We start from the raw sequence: 22,563 nt of genomic DNA, 5'->3' as shown, positions 1-22,563 counted from the left end.
GGGGGAAATTAAATCAGTGAGATAACTGCAGAGAGGTGATAAGAGAGCGCAGGCTGACACAGAGCCAAACCCACAGCGCCACAGCTGAAATAAATGGAGAGAGTGAAACCCAGTGCTATACTAGAAAACACCCAGATGTAAGATAAAAACTCTCAAGGAGCCCGTAGATAATAAAACTGTCACCGGGCCAGAAGGGGTGAGTGAGACCCCACTTTGTTACCCAGGGATTTGACATAGGGCTAAACCGGGGAACCAGGGTCTTCATCCATTAACAACTATACAGGTATCTTGACGCTAGTCGCGCTTGGTGATGGCCAACGTAAACAGGCGTAGTACAAAATCAAAAGACAATATGTAGGGTCAGGTAAAGCAAAGATCAGGGCAGGTGGCAAACGGGCACTCACGGTTGGTCAAGCAAAGGCTGGTAGATGGCAGAGGTTCGGCATGGGTCACTAGTAAGAGGTCAGGGCAGGCGCCAGGCAAGTATAGACAAAAAGTCACAGGAAACCCAAGAAATTAATGGCAGGGAAACTCTAGACTAGCTAAGTAGAACCTAATAGATCAGGCAAGGTGTGCAGGAAAGGGAGGACCCTTTATATGTAGGAAAAGCTGGGTGGATAATTTGGAGCGGTGGCCATTTAAGGCAGAGAGATTCAGCGCATGCACACTAGGAACCGGGGCATAGCCGCGGCGGCGTGGGAAGCCATGAGAAAAGGATATCGGGGGAGAGGAGCGGCGCAGGCCAGAAGATGCGGAGACCAGGTAAGTATATGGCGGTGGTGTGAAGTTACGGCCATTACAAAAACTAGTTTATGACAAAAAGTGGTGCAAATATGCCATAAATTTTGAAGGTGGAAACATGTCCTTTATTTATTAAAATGTTGCACCATTTTCCTAAAGCAACAGTGTTTTTTATAAGGCACCTGATTAAAACATCATAATACTGCGACGGGGGCCGAGAGGCTGAGGTGACGGAACAGAACTGCTCACGGGAAACTCTTTATATATGGATTTATACAGCTAGTATTGAGTTTAATAGGAGCTGTCTAAATCTGTATGCTATGAGCTCCCCCTAGTGGTGGGTGCAGGCAGCCAGGATCTTATCATTTTACTCTATGGCTATGCAGGGGATTTGGAGTTCTGTATTAGAAACATGGAGGCACTGACCACTTTTGAAGACATATAATGGAATTAATCAGCTGAGAACATGCCCCTTTTTAGATTAAATTAAATTTACTCTTTAACCCTTTATACCCCTAGAACACTGATAAACCCGTACACCATCCTAATAATAGTACCTCCACCAGGAACTTTAGGTTCTAACCTCTAACCCATCCTGGGCATAGTAAGGCAATATTTATCTGGGCATAGTATGGCAATATTTATCTGGGCATAGTATGGCAATATTTATCTGGGCATAGTAAGACAATATTTATCTGGGCATAGTATGGCAATATTTATCTGGGCATAGTATGGCAATATTTATCTGGCCAAAGTATGGCAATATTTATCTGGGCATAGTATGGCTTTATTTATCTGGGCATAGTATGGCAATATTTATCTGGGCATAGTATGGCAATATTTATCTGGGCATAGTAAGGCAATATTTATCTGGGCATAGTAAGGCAATATTTATCTGGCCAAAGTATGGCAATATTTATCTAGGCATAGTATGGCAATATTTATCTGGGCATAGTATGGCAATATTTATCTGGGCATAGTATGGCAATATTTATCTGGGCATAGTAAGGCAATATTTATCTGGGCATAGTATGGCAATATTTATCTGGCCAAAGTATGGCAATATTTATCTAGGCATAGTATGGCTTTATTTATCTGGGCATAGTATGGCAATATTTATCTGTGCATAGTATGGCAATATTTATCTGGGCATAGTATGGCTTTATTTATCTGGGCATAGTATGGCAATATTTATCTGGGCATAGTATGGCAATATTTTTCTGGGCATAGTAAGGCAATATTTATCTGGGTATAGTATGGCTTTATTTATCTGGGCATAGTAAGACAATATTTATCTGGGCATAGTATGGCAATATTTATCTGGGCATAGTATGGCAATATTTATCTGGGCATAGTATGGCAATATTTATCTGGGCATAGTATGGCAATATTTATCTGGGCATAGTAAGACAATATTTATCTGGGCATAGTATGGCAATATTTATCTGGGCATAGTAAGACAATATTTATCTGGGCATAGTATGGCAATATTTATCTGGGCATAGTATGGCTTCATTTATCTGGGCATAGTATGGCTTTATTTATCTGGGCCTTACTATGCCCAGATAAATATTGCCATACTATGCCCAGATAAATATTGTCTTACTATGCCCAGATAAATAAAGCCTTACTATGCCCAGATAAATATTGCCATACTATGCCCAGATAAATATTGCCATACTATGCCCAGATAAATATTGCCATACTATGCCCAGATAAATATTGCCATACTATGCCCAGATAAATATTGCCATACTATGCCCAGATAAATATTGCCATACTATGCCCAGATAAATATTGCCATACTATGCCCAGATAAATATTGCCATACTATGCCCAGATAAATATTGCCATACTATGCCCAGATAAATATTGCCTTACTATGCCCAGATAAATATTGCCATACTATGCCCAGATAAATATTGCCATACTATGCACAGATAAATATTGTCTTACTATGCCCAGATAAATATTGCCATACTATGCCCAGATAAATATTGCCATACTATGCCCAGATAAATATTGCCATACTATGCCCAGATAAATATTGCCATACTATGCCCAGATAAATATTGCCATACTATGCCCAGATAAATATTGCCTTACTATGCCCAGATAAATATTGCCTTACTATGCCCAGATAAATATTGCCTTACTATGCCCAGATAAATATTGCCATACTATGCCCAGATAAATATTGCCATACTATTCCCAGATAAATATTGCCTTACTATGCCCAGATAAATATTGCCATACTATGCCCAGATAAATATTGCCATACTATGCCCAGATAAATATTGCCATACTATGCCCAGATAAATATTGTCTTACTATGCCCAGATAAATATTGCCTTACTATGCCCAGATAAATATTGCCATACTATGCCCAGATAAATATTGTCTTACTATGCCCAGATAAATATTGCCATACTATGCCCAGATAAATATTGCCTTACTATGCCCAGATAAATATTGCCATACTATGCCCAGATAAATATTGTCTTACTATGCCCAGATAAATATTGCCATACTATGCCCAGATAAATATTGCCTTACTATGCCCAGATAAATATTGCCATACTATGCCCAGATAAATATTGCCATACTATGCCCAGATAAATATTGCCATACTATGCCCAGATAAATATTGCCATACTATGCCCAGATAAATATTGCCATACTATGCCCAGATAAATATTGCCATACTATGCCCAGATAAATATTGCCATACTATGCCCAGATAAATATTGCCATACTATGCCCAGATAAATATTGCCATACTATGCCCAGATAAATATTGCCATACTATGCCCAGATAAATATTGCCATACTATGCCCAGATAAATATTGTCTTACTATGCCCAGATAAATATTGCCATACTATGCCCAGATAAATATTGCCATACTATGCCCAGATAAATATTGCCATACTATGCCCAGATAAATATTGCCATACTATGCCCAGATAAATATTGCCATACTATGCCCAGATAAATATTGCCTTACTATGCCCAGATAAATATTGCCATACTATGCCCAGATAAATATTGCCATACTATGCTCAGATAAATAAAGCCTTACTATGCCCAGATAAATATTGCCATACTATGCCCAGATAAATATTGCCATACTATGCCCAGATAAATATTGCCATACTATGCCCAGATAAATATTGCCATACTATGCCCAGATAAATATTGCCATACTATGCCCAGATAAATATTGCCATACTATGCCCAGATAAATATTGCCATACTATGCTCAGATAAATAAAGCCTTACTATGCCCAGATAAATATTGTCTTACTATGCCCAGATAAATATTGCCATACTATGCCCAGATAAATATTGCCATACTATGCTCAGATAAATAAAGCCTTACTATGCCCAGATAAATATTGCCATACTATGCCCAGATAAATATTGCCATACTATGCCCAGATAAATATTGCCATACTATGCCCAGATAAATATTGCCATACTATGCCCAGATAAATATTGCCATACTATGCCCAGATAAATATTGCCATACTATGCCCAGATAAATAAAGCCTTACTATGCCCAGATAAATATTGCCATACTATGCCCAGATAAATATTGCCATACTATGCCCAGATAAATATTGCCATACTATGCCCAGATAAATATTGCCATACTATGCCCAGATAAATATTGCCATACTATGCCCAGATAAATATTGCCATACTATGCCCAGATAAATATTGCCATACTATGCCCAGATAAATATTGCCATACTATGCCCAGATAAATATTGCCATACTATGCCCAGATAAATATTGCCATACTATGCCCAGATAAATATTGCCATACTATGCCCAGATAAATATTGCCATACTATGCCCAGATAAATATTGCCATACTATGCCCAGATAAATATTGCCATACTATGCCCAGATAAATATTGCCATACTATGCTCAGATAAATAAAGCCTTACTATGCCCAGATAAATATTGCCATACTATGCCCAGATAAATATTGCCATACTATGCCCAGATAAATATTGCCATACTATGCCCAGATAAATATTGCCATACTATGCCCAGATAAATATTGCCTTACTATGCCCAGATAAATATTGCCATACTATGACCAGATAAATATTGCCTTACTATGCCCAGATAAATATTGCCATACTATGCCCAGATAAATATTGCCATACTATGCCCAGATAAATATTGCCATACTATGCCCAGATAAATATTGCCTTACTATGCCCAGATAAATATTGTCTTACTATGCCCAGATAAATATTGCCTTACTATGCCCAGATAAATATTGCCTTACTATGCCCAGATAAATATTGCCATACTATGCACAGATAAATATTGCCATACTATGCCCAGATAAATATTGCCTTACTATGCCCAGATAAATATTGTCTTACTATGCCCAGATAAATATTGCCATACTATGCCCAGATAAATATTGCCTTACTATGCCCAGATAAATATTGCCATACTATGCCCAGATAAATCTTGCCATACTATGCCCAGATAAATATTGCCATACTATGCCCAGATAAATATTGCCATACTATGCCAAGATAAATATTGCCTTACTATGCCCAGATAAATATTGCCATACTATGCCCAGATAAATATTGCCATACTATGCCCAGATAAATATTGCCTTACTATGCCCAGATAAATATTGCCTTACTATGCCCAGATAAATATTGCCATACTATGCCCAGATAAATATTGCCTTACTATGCCCAGATAAATATTGCCATACTATGCCCAGATAAATAAAGTCTTACTTGAGGGCAGCATCCATGTGGCAAAAATATACTGGTGTTTATTAACTCATCCCAAATATATAGTCGAAACGTAGCTTTTTTACATATATTTGGGATATGTTAATAAACACCAGTATATTTTTGCCACATTGATTCTGTCCTCAAGTTTTTGTATCAATAGTCCGTCCGGATGGGATTTCTGGACACGGAATTTGCATCTCTTTGAAATTGAAGTGGACAGATCCCGATAAAGTGAGTTCTGTGGATTAACTTTTTTCAAATCATATATAACCGTGTCATAAAATGGTATTCTTTGCCGCCACACATGGTATCACCAAATAAAATGATGTCTTAAAAAGTTTTTGTATTGTATACCGCAAATGTCATTTTGTGTCATAACATGATACTCTGGGTAATTGAGGGAAGGGACAGGGAAGCCTTAAGGAAAAAGTAATCCATGCTGGTGTGGACTAAGGGTATGTATGTACGCATGGCAGATTTGATCAAATTTCTACAATTGTCCTATTGTCTAAATGGGTTTGTGGAGGATGGATGGATGGATTAATGGATGATAGATAGATAGATAGATAGATAGATAGATAGATAGATAGATAGATAGATAGATAGATAGATAGATAGATAGATAGATAGATAGATAGATAGATAGATAGATAGATAGATATGAGAGATAGATAGATATGAGAGATAGATAGATAGATAGATAGATAGATAGATAGATAGATAGATAGATAGATAGATAGATAGATAGATAGATAGATAGATAGATAGATAGATAGATAGATAGATAGATAGATAGATAGATAGATAGATAGATAGATAGGATATTGAAGAAGTAAGGAGTACAGAGAGGACAGGGGAGGACATGGTGAGGGGCTCTGGAAATAGAGCAGGACGGGGTCCAGATAATCTGATAGCTGCAGGCTGAGCTGCAATATGAGACTTGGTGTTCTGCTCAATACCAGACCACTCACAGCTCAAATCCCCGGAGGATCAGCAGAGGTGACGTCACCCTAGACCGGGAGATCCCAGGATTGTTCCTCATTATTTATATCGTATGGAAGGAAGATCAATGTATTCTACAGGACACGGAACATTAAAGAACATTTCCCAAAAATAAAAATAAAACACCAATAATTAAATCTGTTCACAGTGAGTTTTTTGCAGGCAGAAAATTCTGCCTGGAAAAACGAGCTCCGTTTTTTTTTAAGTGGTTTTGCACCGCAGACGTTTTTGCTGCAGATTTTGTTGCTTTTTTGCTGCGTTTTGTTACACCTTTCTTCAACAGGCAAAGGTAAAAATCGCAACCTTTTTTTTTGCCATAAAACGCGTCAAAAAAGGCGTCAAAAAACTTTGCGGGGTTCTTTTCACACCTCAAGATGGGGCATGCCGCTTCTTTTCACACAAGCGTTTTTTTCCGCTCGCAGGAAAAATACGGCTCCACCTTCCATTCCAATTAATAGGAGGCAGTTTCGGCAGTTTTTTGCCACAGTTTTCACCGCGGTTTCCATGGAAAAAACGCTTGAGCGGCGCGGGCAAAAAAAGCAGCAAAAAAACGCTTTGTCTGCCTCCCGTTGATGTCAATCTTCTTTTTCTTGCGAGTGTTTTATTCCGATTGCAGGGGGAAAAAACGCCTCCGCCTCCCATTGAAATCAATAGAAGGCATTTTTGGACGGTTTTTTAGCGTTTTTTTGAGCGGTTTCCTTGGATGACAATCAATATGGCCACTATTACAGATCACCCAGCTTTCCCATCCCCCTGTATTCCAAATCTTCCTAGTTTCTAGATTTTTACAAGCACAACTATAGACCCGCAATCCTTCTTTAATCATATTTGCCTCCACCTAATGCTCATTCCCTAGAGGGGGATATTGGGGTAGCAATGGCAGCACCAACTATGGGGCTGGCAGGCTTAAAAGGGTCTTCTGAACCCTTACCAATAGGTTCCTACAGTATCACAATATTAAAAATAATACTTTTATCATGTACATACCTGCACGTACACATAGAACTGTACTAAAAAAAAAAAAAATATTCATGAAACACAAAGAATGCAAATACCTGGTGTAAACACTACTTCTCCCACAATGCAGAACAGCAGTGAACGTTGTTGAAACATAGCATCAGTAAGGGCAGCAGTGAGGTTTGAGGTAAAGCTGCTAACCGAAAACGAGTGGTTTCTTAACGCAGCTCTGGATGTGACTGGAGTATAAGCCATGATATAACTCAAGATTAGTACAAGAATGAGAAAAGCAAATAAAAAAAACAACAGATGAGGAGACAAAAGACAAGGAGACGAGTGTAACGACCATCAGCAAGTAAGACTGGAGTCACCTGAATGGACAATAGACCCGAAGCAAAGATATCACCAAAGAGACAATCAACCCAGAGAAGACCCTGAGGAAGCACCAAGGAGCCCACCAGGACGACCATTATATTATTCTACCTTCATAAATACTTGAAGCTCATCCTCTTCCATTGTGCCACGCGTGGTCCACAGACAGCACCAGGAACGGGAAGTCGGAAAGGATCAAGCAAATATTTGGAAGAAGAACACAAGGGGCCGGAGAGTCTGGACCGTCAGGACATATAAGGTTTCTGTCATCGCTTCTTCATTCAGAAGATTATCCCTAATAATATTCATATTAACATGCGGAGGGACGGGGGGGGGGGGGGAATCTCCCCTGATACACAATTCTTTATGGGACAATAGAACACAAAACTTCTGTATGTCCTAGAAGTGGTCGAATGGAGGACAGAAGGGCTGAAATCTTTAAGGAAAACCACGTTCTATATACAAAAAGTCACATGGAGAAGGACGACTCCAGTCTGAGGAGTAGCCAGGCTTTTCTTCACCTGGGACAAATATTATTCTCACTGCCCCAGTCTTATAACTAAATACATCGGACAAGGCAGAAGGATTTGCTGCCCCTCCCCACCCGGCACTCAGCACCCGGGGCAAATGTCCCACCATTACTCCAGTCATACAACTCCTGTAGGACATCAATGATGATGTCATGTCTTCTCTGTGTTACCAACTCCACCTTTCCCACCGTCTTCTTACTCATCTGTGACTCTGCCGTCCTGCTCCATGTTATATTCCGACCTGTCTTTTATTCCTTACATTCACTGTATTGCCAAATTTGGTCACCTTCACGTAAAGAACATCTCCCGCATCCTTCTAACTTTACTATGGACACTGCTAGAATACTCCTCCAGACCCCGATCCTTTCTCACCTTGGACACTGCTAGAATACTCCTCCAGACCCTGCTCCTTTCTCACATTGGACACTGCTAGAATACCCCTCCAGACCCCGATCATTTCTCACCTTGGACACTGCTAGAATACTCCTCCAGACCCCGATCCTTTCTCACCTTGGACACTGCTAGAATACCCCTCCAGACCCCGATCATTTCTCACCTTGGACACTGCTAGAATACTCCTCCAGATCCTGCTCCTTTCTCACCTTGGACACTGCTAGAATACTCCTCCAGACCCTGCTCCTTTCTCACATTGGACACTGCTAGAATACCCCTCCAGACCCCGATCATTTCTCACCTTGGACACTGTTAGAATACTCCTCCAGACCCCGATCCTTTCTCACATTGGACACTGCTAGAATACTCCTCCAGACCCTGCTCCTTTCTCACCTTGGACACTGCTAGAATACTCCTCCAGACCCCGATCCTTTCTCACCTTGGACACTGCTAGAATACTCCTCCAGACCCTGCTCCTTTCTCACCTTGGACACTGCTAGAATACTCCTCCAGACCCTGATCATTTCTCACCTTGGACACTGCTAGAATACTCCTCCAGACCCTGATCATTTCTCACCTTGGACACTGCTAGAATACCCCTCCAGACCCCGATCCTTTCTCACCTTGGACACTGCTAGAATACTCCTCCAGACCCCGATTCTTTCTCACCTTGGACACTGCTAGAATACTCCTCCAGACCCCGATCCTTTCTCAACTTGGACACTGCTAGAATACTCCTCCAGACCCCGATCCTTTCTCACCTTGGACACTGCTAGAATACCCCTCCAGACCCCAATCCTTTCTCACCTTGGACACTGCTAGAATACTCCTCCAGACCCCGATCCTTTCTCACCTTGGACACTGCTAGAATACTCCTCCAGACCCTGATCCTTTCTCACCTTGGACACTGCTAGAATACTCCTCCAGACCCCGATCCTTTCTCACCTTGGACACTGCTAGAATACTCCTCCAGACCCTGATCCTTTCTCACCTTGGACACTGCTAGAATACCCCTCCAGACCCCGATCCTTTCTCACCTTGGACACTGCTAGAATACCCCTCCAGACCCCGATCCTTTCTCACCTTGGACACTGCTAGAATACTCCTCCAGACCCTGATCCTTTCTCACCTTGGACACTGCTAGAATACTCCTCCAGACCCCGATCCTTTCTCACCTTGGACACTGCTAGAATACTCCTCCAGACCCCGATCCTTTCTCACCTTGGACACTGCTAGAATACCCCTCCAGACCACGATCCTTTCTCACCTTGGACACTGCTAGAATACTCCTCCAGACCCTGATCCTTTCTCACCTTGGACACTGCTAGAATACTCCTCCAGACCCTGATCCTTTCTCACCTTGGACACTGCTAGAATACTCCTCCAGACCCCGATTCTTTCTCACCTTGGACACTGCTAGAATACTCCTCCAGACCCTGATCCTTTCTCACCTTGGACACTGCTAGAATACCCCTCCAGACCCTGATCCTTTCTCACCTTGGACACTGCTAGAATACTCCTCCAGACCCTGATCCTTTCTCACCTTGGACACTGCTAGAATACTCCTCCAGACCCCGATCCTTTCTCACCTTGGATACTGCTAGAATACTCCTCCAGACCCTGATCCTTTCTCACCTTGGACACTGCTAGAATACCCCTCCAGACCCCGATCCTTTCTCACCTTGGACACTGCTAGAATACCCCTCCAGACCCCGATCCTTTCTCACCTTGGACACTGCTAGAATACTCCTCCAGACCCCGATCCTTTCTCACCTTGGACACTGCTAGAATACTCCTCCAGACCCCGATCCTTTCTCACCTTGGACACTGCTAGAATACCCCTCCAGACCCCGATCCTTTCTCACCTTGGACACTGCTAGAATACCCCTCCAGACCCCGATCCTTTCTCACCTTGGACACTGCTAGAATACCCCTCCAGACCCCGATCCTTTCTCACTTTGACTACTGTAACCCATTACTATTTACCGGTATCCCATTACCGGCTCCACTCTAATCCATCATGAATGCAGCAGTCTGGTTTATTTTCCTATCTAAGGATTCCACTAACACCCCATTACCTGATGGTCATAGCACTGGCCACCTTCCTCTACATGATTAACCCCTTCCCGTCACAGCTATTTTTTGGAATTTTGTTTTCATTTATTCCTCCCCACCTTCCAAAAGCCATAACTTTTTTTATTTTTCCGTTGATAAAGCCATTCGAGAGCTTGTTTGTTGCGGGACGAGTTGTAGTTTTTCACGACACTATTTATTGTACCATTATTATACGATTACAGCGATACCAAATGGATATAGTTTTTTTATGTTTTATTACTTTTACAAGGAAGAAACTAATTGTTAAAAATAACATTTGTGTTTTGTCGCCACATTCTGAGAACCGTAACTTTTTTATTTTTTCGGTGATTTAGCGGTGTGAGGGCTTATTTATTGCGGGGGGAGCTGTAGTTTCTGTTGGTACCATTTTGGGCTACATGAGATTTTTTGATCACTTTTTATTTCATTTTGTGTGGGATATGAAGGGACAAAAAAACAGCGATTTTGGCGTTTGAATTTTTTATTTTTTATGGGGTTCATCGTGTGGGTTTAATAATATTATATTGTAATAGTTCTGACTTTTACGGATGCGGTGGTACCAATTTTTTTTAATTTTTACATTACTTTAAAGGAAAAATGCGAAAAGGTTTTTTTTAACTTTTAATATATAATTTTTACACTACTAAAAACATAGTTAAACTTTTTTTTACACATTTTATTAGTCCCCCTAGGGGACTTGAACCAGCGATCGTTGGATCGCTGTTGCAATACACTGCAATACTAGTGTATTGCAGTATATTGTCATTTTTACGGGCTCCTGTTAAGCCCTGGGGGCCTTCATTAGGCCCCTGTGCTGCCAGGAGAACCAACAGCACCCTCAATTGCATTTTTGGGGGCAACGAGCTGTCAGAGGGGGCCACTCCCCTCTTTTTAACATCTTAGATTTTGCAATCGTGATTGATCGCAACATCTGCCTGATGAAGACCACAGTGCGTGGTTGAAACGCGTTGCAGCAATCGAATTTTATATTGTTTTAAATAATAAAATCGTTGAAAATAAACCCTGACGATTTTGTGAAGATACCAGTACAATCCACACCTGAGCGCCCGTTCAGAGGAGCAGCTTTTTCTTCCTAATCTGCATATATATAAGTATAATACCCAAGATAATATAAGTATAATTCCCAAAAAATTTCTTTGTAATGTTAGTTGTTTTTTTGTGTTATTACTTTGTTTAACCCCTTCTTGTCGCAGCCATTTTTCAGATTTTCATTTATTTGTGGGGTAGAAAATGAAAAAAAACAGTGATTCTTCCATTGTTTTTTGCGCTTAGTTTTTACGGATTTCACTGTGCAATTACAACAACATAATAACTTTATTCTGCGGGTCAATACGATTACGGCGATACCAAATATATATCGTTTTTTCTATATTTTACTACTTTTACAAGTAAAAAACCTAAGTGTAAAAAATGATGCATTTTGTGTAGCCAAATTCTGAGAGCCATAACTTTTTTATTTTTCCGTCGATTAAGTGGTCTGAGGGCTTATTTTTTGCGGGATAAGCTGTAGTTTTTAATGATACCATTTTGGGGTACAAGCGACGGTTTGATCACTTTTTATTCCTTTTTTGTGAGAGATGCGGTGACCAAAAATTTGTGATTCTGGCGTTTACTATTTTTTTTTTAAGGCGTTCACCGTGCGGGTTAAATAATTATATATTGTAATAGTTCAGATACCAATTATGTTTATTTTTTTTTATTTTTTTACTATGCTCTAGGGCAGGGGTCTCAAGCACGCAGCCCGCGGGCCGAATGCAGCCCCTGGGGCTGTCATCTGCGGCCCGCGGGACACAGAGCCGCTAGACTCTGGAATTCCCTGACATTGCTGTCCACATATGAACAGCGATGTCTGGGGCTTCCCCAGAGCCGGAGTCCCGTGCAGAGCGCTAGTATCGGCTCTGCTCCGGGACTCTGTGGAATTCCCTGACATCGCTGTCCATATATGGACAGTGTGTCAAGGTCTTCCCCAGAGCGGAGTCCCGAGCAGAGCACTAGTACAGGCCCTGGTCCGGGACTCTGTGGAATTCCCTGACATTGCTGTCCATTTATGGATAGTGTGTCAGGGTCTTCCCCAGAGCGGAGTCCCGTGCAGAGCGCTAGTATCGGCTCTGCTCCGGGACTCTGTGGAATTCCCTGACATCGCTGTCCATATATGGACAGTGTGTCAAGGTCTTCCCCAGAGCGGAGTCCCGAGCAGAGCACTAGTACAGGCCCTGGTCTGGGGCTCTGTGGAATTCCCTGACATTGCTGTCCATTTATGGATAGTGTGTCAGGGTCTTCCCCAGAGCGGAGTCCCGTGCAGAGCGCTAGTACAGGCTCTGCTACGGGACTCTGTGGAATTTCCTGACATCGCTGTCCATATATGGACAGTGTGTCAGGGTCTTCCCCGGAGCGGAGTCCCGAGCAGAGCGCTAGTACAATCTCTGCTCCGGGACTCAGTGGAATTCCCTGACATCGCTGTCCATATATGGACAGTGATGTCAGGAGCAGAGCTGGAATCCCAGGCAGAGTGCTAGAAGCGGCTCTGCTCCGGGTCTCCAGCTCAGGGCAAGCCCCTGACATCACTGTGGCAGCATCTGCGGAGGGCACTGCGGCAACATCTACAAGGGGCACTGCGGCAGCATCTACGGAGGGCACTGCGGCAGCATCCACGGAGGGCACTGCGGCAGCATCCACGGAGGGCACTGCGGCAGCATCCACGGAGGGCACTGCGGCAGCATCCACAGAGGGCACTGCGGCAGCATCCACAGAGGGCACTGCGGCAGCATCCACAGAGGACACATTGCGGCAGCATCCACTGAAGGCACAGTGGCACTATCTAAAAAGGGGCTGCCCAATCTTGACATGTGTGTCTGCCAAACGCTGCCAACTGAGCCGCCGAACTGCATTTAGCGACACTTAAACTGGAAAACTGGATTGTTGAAATAAGCACGTGGAGAAATATCTCACATTTTAAACCTAGCGCTATTATTATAGTAATGTAGTGTTATAGTAGTTCAAATAAGTAATTTATTAACAATCATTTTGTGTCTTATCAAATTTGAAAGTAATGCGGCCCGTCAACTTCCCATTTTTTTTATATGCGACCCACTTACCTGGCCGAGTTTCAGACCCCTGCTCTAGGGGGAAAATGGGAAAAGGGGGGCTTTTTGAACTTTTAATATTTTTTACTTTTTTTTATTAGTCCCCCAACGGGACTTCAACCAGCGATCGTTAGATCGCTTTCACGATATACTGCAATACTAATGTATTGCAGTATATCGTGATTCTAACAGGCTTCCATTGCCACCCCGCAATTGCATTGTGGGGAGCGCGATGAGCTGTTAGAGGGGGTCGCCCTCCTATTTCTAACTATTTAAATGCTGCGGTCGCTATTGACCGTGGCATTTAATTAGTTAAACTAGCGGGATCGTGCTGGAGCGCGATCCCGCTCGTTACTCTGAAGTGTCGGCTGTAACATACAGCATCATATGGAGCGGGTTCGCTCCGTGAGCCCGTTCCATACTTCCCCTACCCGACTTTGGCGTATGGATACGTCAAATGTCAGGAAGGGGTTAAAGGGGTTGTCCACGACCAGACAACTGATGACCTATCCACCAGATAGGTCATCAGAATATGATCGGTGGCGATCCAACAGCCGCACTGATCAGCTGCTCTGGCTGCTTCCACGCACCGGGCGTCTATCGTCTATGCCGGATGCAGATGGCTTCGTACACTGCACTGTGGGCGTTCTGCAGAACTGCAGCTCTGCTCCTGTTCACTTGAATACTTCAGCTCGGCCGCTATTCCGTGATCGATTCATCTGCTTATGGCATAGACGTCCGGTACGCGGAGGCAGCCAGAGCAGCTGATCAGTGCGGGCTCCTGGTGTCGGACCCTCACCAATCATATACTGATGACCTATCCTGTGGATAGGTCATCAGTTGTCCGGTCGCAGACAGCCCCTTTAATCCTATTGGCCAATCCACAAGAGGAGGCGGTCAGAAAAGTATTTTAAATGTTAATTGGAATCAATGATGGCCGACCCTTTCCGTAGCCGATAGAACATTGATTCTGTCGCGTGGCAGCCATGTTTAGTTTTTCACTTTGTGCTCTGTTTTTACAGAATATTGTATTACCATTATGAAACCGAATACCGACAAGAACCAGATGGGTTATAAGGGATGTGGGTCAGAACCGTTAACCAGGGTCCCATTCTTTGCCATAGAATTTGCTACACAAGCACAGGCACTGTCCATATAAATGAATGGGAACAGCTGAGCCCTCGCAATCGGATGTTTCTAACGTCCCCATTCATTTTTGTGGAAGTGCAGCCAAATCTTTGTGGGGTAAGGGGTACTTAGGGCCCCTCACTATCAGTAAGGATGAAAGTCCTATTGCTCGGAACCGGAACCTGTTATACTTTAAAGGGTTTGTCTGGTATAGAGAAGCCGACGGATAGATGGGACTGCACCGATCTGAAAGCGATGGCATATCCTAGAGGTAAGCCATCAATTTCTGGGATGAGAATAACCCTATAACAGAGCTGACCCCCCAGTCAGGACCTTTATTATCCAGAGTGGAGAGAGGTTACAAAGAGCGTCTCCCACTCGGCACATCTGTACAGTACACGGACAGACCACTGATTTTAATGGGCACCATGTAATGCTTTAGGTTACCTGTGGTGGCGCTGCAGAGAAGTTGAACACTTATTGCCGTGTTAACCCACAGATTACCGCTGATCGCTAGGGGTCTCAAGCAACAGAACACCTTCTGATCAGCCTGTTACCAGGGGGCCCTTCTTACATGAGATTATCCAAATTGGAGATCCCTATAAAGATTTTGTCCGGTTTCAGAAAATGTATGTTTTTGTACAATTAAAAGATATACAATTTTCCAATATACTTTCTTTATTAATGCCTCACGATTTTCAAGATCTCTGCTTGCTGTTATTCAGTAGGAACATTCATTATTTACTTCCAGTGGATAAAATTCTGTCCATGGTCATGTGATGGACACACAGGTGTACGGCTCGTTACAGGGTCATGTGATGGACTCACAGCTTCATGGCTCGTTAAAGGGTCATGTGATGGACACACAGGTGCACGGCTCGTTACAGGGTCATGTGATGGACACACAGGTTCACGGCCCGTTACAGGGTCATGTGATGGACACACAGGTGCATGGCTTGTTACAGGGTCATGTGATGGACACACAGGTGCACGGCTCGTTACATGGTCATGTGATGGACACACAGGTGCACGGCTCGTTACATGGTCATGTGATGGACACATAGGTGCACGGCTTGTTACAGGGTCATGTGATGGACACACAGGTGCATGGCTTGTTACAGGGTCATGTAATGGACACACAGGTGCACGGCTTGTTACAGGGTCATGTAATAGACACACAGGTACTGGGATCATTACAGGGTCATGTGATGGACACACCGGTTCACAGCATGTTACAGGGTCATGTGATGGACAAACAGGTGCACGGCTTGTTACAGGGTCATGTGATGGACACACAGGTTCACGACTCGTTACATGGTCATGTGATGGACACACAGGTGCACGACTTGTTACAGGGTCAAGTGATGGACACACCGGTTCACAGCTCGTTACAGGGTCACGTGATGGACAAACAGGTGCATGGCTTGTTACAGGGTCATGTGATGGACACACAGGTTCACGGCTCATTAGAGGTTCATGTGATGGACACACAGGTGCACGGATCGTTACATGGTCATGTGATGGACACACAGGTGCACGGCTCGTTACAGGGTCATGTGATGGACACACCGGTTCACAGCTCCTTACAGGGTCATGTGATGGACAAACAGGTGCACGGCTTGTTACAGGTTCATGTGATGGACACACAGGTTCACGGCTTGTTATGTGGTCATGTGATGGACACACAGGTTCACGGCTTGTTACAGGGTCATGTGATGGATGCACAGGTGCACGGCTCGTTACAGGGTCATGTGATGAACACACAGGTGCACGGCTCATTACATGGTCATGTGATGAACACACAGGTGCACGGCTCGTTACAGGGTCATGTGATGGACTCACAGGTGAACGGCTCGTTAAAGGGTCATGTGATGGACACACAGGTGCACGGCTCATTCCAGGGTCATGTGATGGACACACAGGTGCACGGCTCGTTACAGGGTCATGTGATGGACACACAGGTGCACGGCTCGTTACAGGGTCATGTGATGGACACACAGGTGCACGGCTCGTTACAGGGTCATGTGATGGACACACAGGTTCACGGCTCGTTACAGGATCATGTGATGGACACACAGGTGCATGGCTTGTTACAGGGTCATGTGATGGACACAGGTTCACGGCTCGTTACAGGGTCATGTGATGGACACACAGGTGCACAGCTTGTTACAGGGTCATGTGATGGACACACAGGTTCACGGCTCATTACAGGGTCATGTGATGGACACACAGGTGCACGGATCGTTACATGGTCATGTGATGGACAAACAGGTGCACGGCTTGTTACAGGTTCATGTGATGGACACACAGGTTCACCGCTTGTTATGTGGTCATGTGATGGACACACAGGTTCACGGCTTGTTACAGGGTCATGTGATGGATGCACAGGTGCACGGCTCGTTACAGGGTCATGTGATGAACACACAGGTGCACAGCTCGTTACAGGGTCATGTGATGGACACACAGGTGCACGGCTTGTTATGTGGTCATGTGATGGACACACAGGTTCACGGCTTTTTACAGGGTCATGTGATGAACACACAGGTGCACGGCTCGTTACAGGGTCATGTGATGAACACACAGGTGCACGGCTCGTTACAGGGTCATGTGATGGACTCACAAGTGAACGGCTCGTTAAAGGGTCATGTGATGGACACACAGGTGCACGGCTCATTCCAGGGTCATGTGATGGACACACAGGTGCACGGCTCGTTACAGGGTCATGTGATGGACACACAGGTGCACGGCTCGTTACAGGGTCATGTGATGGACACACAGGTGCACGGCTCGTTACAGGGTCATGTGATGGACACACAGGTTCACGGCTCGTTACAGGATCATGTGATGGACACACAGGTGCATGGCTTGTTACAGGGTCATGTGATGGACACAGGTTCACGGCTCGTTACAGGGTCATGTGATGGACACACAGGTGCACAGCTTGTTACAGGGTCATGTGATGGACACACAGGTTCACGGCTCATTACAGGGTCATGTGATGGACACACAGGTGCACGGATCGTTACAGGATCATGTGATGGACACACAGGTGCATGGCTTGTTACAGGGTCATGTGATGGACACAGGTTCACGGCTCGTTACAGGGTCATGTGATGGACACACAGGTGCACAGCTTGTTACAGGGTCATGTGATGGACACACAGGTTCACGTTTCGTTACAGGGTCATGTGATGGACACACAGGTGCACAGCTTGTTACAGGGTCATGTGATGGACACAGGTTCACGGCTCGTTACAGGGTCATGTGATGGACACACAGGTGCACAGCTTGTTACAGGGTCATGTGATGGACACACAGGTTCACGGCTCATTACAGGGTCATGTGATGGACACACAGGTGCACGGATCGTTACAGGATCATGTGATGGACACACAGGTGCATGGCTTGTTACAGGGTCATGTGATGGACACAGGTTCACGGCTCGTTACAGGGTCATGTGATGGACACACAGGTGCACAGCTTGTTACAGGGTCATGTGATGGACACACAGGTTCACGGCTCATTACAGGGTCATGTGATGGACACACAGGTGCACGGATCGTTACATGGTCATGTGATGGACAAACAGGTGCACGGCTTGTTACAGGTTCATGTGATGGACACACAGGTTCACGGCTTGTTATGTGGTCATGTGATGGACACACAGGTTCACGGCTTGTTACAGGGTCATGTGATGGATGCACAGGTGCACGGCTCGTTACAGGGTCATGTGATGAACACACAGGTGCACAGCTCGTTACAGGGTCATGTGATGGACACACAGGTGCACGGCTTGTTATGTGGTCATGTGATGGACACACAGGTTCACGGCTTGTTACAGGGTCATGTGATGAACACACAGGTGCACGGCTCGTTACAGGGTCATGTGATGAACACACAGGTGCACGGCTCGTTACAGGGTCATGTGATGGACTCACAAGTGAACGGCTCGTTAAAGGGTCATGTGATGGACACACAGGTGCACGGCTCATTCCAGGGTCATGTGATGGACACACAGGTGCACGGCTCGTTACAGGGTCATGTGATGGACACACAGGTGCACGGCTCGTTACAGGGTCATGTGATGGACACACAGGTGCACGGCTCATTACAGGGTCATGTGATGGACACACAGGTTCACGGCTCGTTACAGGATCATGTGATGGACACACAGGTGCATGGCTTGCTACAGGGTCATGTGATGGACACAGGTTCACGGCTCGTTACAGGGTCATGTGATGGACACACAGGTGCACAGCTTGTTACAGGGTCATGTGATGGACACACAGGTTCACGGCTCATTACAGGGTCATGTGATGGACACACAGGTGCACGGATCGTTACATGGTCATGTGATGGACACACAGGTGCACGGCTCGTTACAGGGTCAAGTGATGGACACACCGGTTCACAGCTCCTTACAGGGTCATGTGATGGACAAACAGGTGCACGGCTTGTTACAGGTTCATGTGATGGACAAACAGGTGCACGGCTTGTTACAGGTTTATGTGATGGACACACAGGTTCACGGCTTGTTATGTGGTCATGTGATGGACACACAGGTTCACGGCTTGTTACAGGGTCATGTGATGGATGCACAGGTGCACGGCTCGTTACAGGGTCATGTGATGAACACACAGGTGCACAGCTCGTTACAGGGTCATGTGATGGACACACAGGTGCATGGCTTGTTACAGGGTCATGCAATGGACACACAGGTGCACGGCTTGTTAGAGGGTCATGTAATGGACACACAGGTACTGGGATCATTAGAAGACACAGCTCTGATACACATACTGTAACGAGTCAGTACCTGTGTGTCCATCACATGACCATGGACAATATTTTATCCACTGGAAGTAAACAATGAATGTTCCTACTGAATAACAACAAGCAGAGATCTTGAAAACGGTGAGGAATTAATACAGAAAGTATATTGGAAAATTGTATATCTTTTAATTATACAAAAAATAACATTAAGTTGCAGAAACTGGACAAATCCTTTAACGACTTATCTTATTAACAAGTTGTAGAGATAAAGTAGGGTTTGCAGCGGGAAAACCCCTTAGGAGTTTATTCCTTCAGTAATTTTGAGGCAGATTTTGACCTGCCTGCACTTTCAATGCCTCGTTTTTTGCAGAAAAACCGCAGCACAATACAGTATCAGCCTAGGCAATGAGATTCCAGAAAATCTCATGTACACGCTGCGTTATTTTTCTGCAAGTAAATTGACCTGCAGATTTTAAAATCCGCAGCATGTCCATTTATCTTGCGTTTCCGCTTGCGATTTGTATAAGTCTAGTGCTGAGGAAAATTGCACCAAAATCCGCAGCATAAAAATCCGCAGAAAAATGCATCAAAACATAAAAACCGCACTGAAAAACGCATTGAAGAACGTACGATTAGGTACTTTTTTTTACCTGCAAACTTCTTGCATATTGATGCGGTTTTGGTGCGTATATATTCCGCAGCAAAATACACAACATGACAGTCCAGGGAATCTGAAGAAATCAAACTCTAAATAAAGCCAAATTCTCCACTCCTGCAAAAAACATCACCCGGCCCAAATATAATATTGACTTCAATTATTTGTTTTAGATGCAAACTGAAAACATAAATGAATAAATAAATAAATAAATAAATAGAGGCTTTCCTGCTGCTGCCTGGCACACGGCCCAATTGGTTATATCATATGTGCTATAAATAAGGTACAGAGTATTTTTATGCTTCCTGGACCTGGAGGGCGGCATTGAATGAACCTGCGCTCAGTATGTTAATGTGGGAGGCGGCTGCGCTTGTCTATATAACATATAACATTGCCTAACGAGCAAAGTTGTTACAAATTCTATTCGGCCATAGCAAACCTGCCTATTTATGCAGTGGTACAGGGAATGCATCACTATAAGACCTGACAAATGTGCCAATCAGGGCTCGAGAAAAGCAGGGTGGCGTCCCCTGGGAGAGCTGCGGTGGCAGCCATATCGGTTGTCACTTAACTTTTCCAAAAACAGATAAAATAAAGAGAAAGAAGAGTTTCCTTTGCTTCTGGGTGGGAAAATGTAGGGGAACCCCTTTCAGGTGCTTGACTAGTGTAGGCGGGAGGCAATTGTCATTGCATAGGGTGGGCCCAGATGGGGCTAATTTTTGCATGTGCCCTAATTCTTCATTGTAATTCCCGCTCCTCCAGGAAATCATTTTCTTATACAACTTGTTCTTTTCTATCAATTTCCTGTACGTTGTAACTGCTATAATCTAATTTTCCTAAAGCTAATTTTCACGTTTAATCAATTCAATTGTAGGTCCAAAATTCTGTGCTGATTAATCTTCTTCTTTACTTCTTTAGTGGTCTAGGCTCAGTTTTCCTGATAAAGAGCAACAAATCCTCTGCATAGCCATAGAGTAAATGATAGAATTCTGTCTAGCTGCAGTCACCACTAGGGGGAGCTTAGGAGCTTACTAAAGACAGATGTAATAATTTATGGGAGCTGTATAAATCCATATGCAATGAGCTCCCCCTAGTGGTGACTGCAGGCAGATAGAATTTTATCACGTAACTTTATGTCTATGCAGGGGATTCGGAGCTCTGCAGCATAAAAACGAAGCCCCGACCGCTATAAAGATATATTACATAAATAATCACAGAATCTCAGACCTTATAACAAAATGGTAGTCAAGAGTGGACAGTCACTTTAAATCACAAATCAGGACTGAAGTCATTGGGCAAATTACTAAATTATACACTGAACATGAATTAATTAAATATTCAATGATATAAGCCACTCCCCTTTTACATATGCAAATCGAAATCCGAATCTGAAGTAAACAACAGGAGGCCAGCGCAAGATCGTCATAGGATAGTAACAACATTGTATATGGGAACTATATTTATATCTTTCATGCAGCAGAGCTGAGTTTGTTTTGCAATCCGGCTCTGCTACATCTACATTTAAAAGGTTCTAGTGCGAAAACTGCTCCATGGATAACAGTATAATGGCAAAAAAAAAAGAAGAAAAGTCCTGGGCATTCTATTTGGATAGATATTCTGCACCTACAACTTCAAGGCGATCCGCGTATGCTGGGAGTTGTAGTTTCACAACAGCTGGAGAGCTCCTAGTATGTAACATAGAGGGATATGAGTACAATTTCTTAGACACCTGGCCCTCTGACGTGGGTTGACCCCTCCCCCCATGCTATATGCATCTTATATGACACTCACCAGGGTATGCTGATATGTGAGGGTTCTGGTAGGCACATCAGCCACAGGCATAACCAGAGACAGACAGAAGGGAGAAGCGGGCAGAAGGGGTACCAGCTCTTGTGCTGCTGAGATCGGCTCAGCCCCCTGCCTAATTCTTGACCCTCTGTTCAGATCTCTCATTAAGTGCCCAAAGAACGGGGGGGCACTAACATTGGTAGTGTAGGGAAACATCCGGTTGTCACACGAGATGTCACCTGCTGCTC

Source organism: Rhinoderma darwinii, chromosome 11, assembly GCF_050947455.1.
Source record: "Rhinoderma darwinii isolate aRhiDar2 chromosome 11, aRhiDar2.hap1, whole genome shotgun sequence".
NCBI classification, from domain to species: domain Eukaryota; kingdom Metazoa; phylum Chordata; class Amphibia; order Anura; family Rhinodermatidae; genus Rhinoderma; species Rhinoderma darwinii.
Note: the sequence above shows the minus strand (reverse complement) of the source record.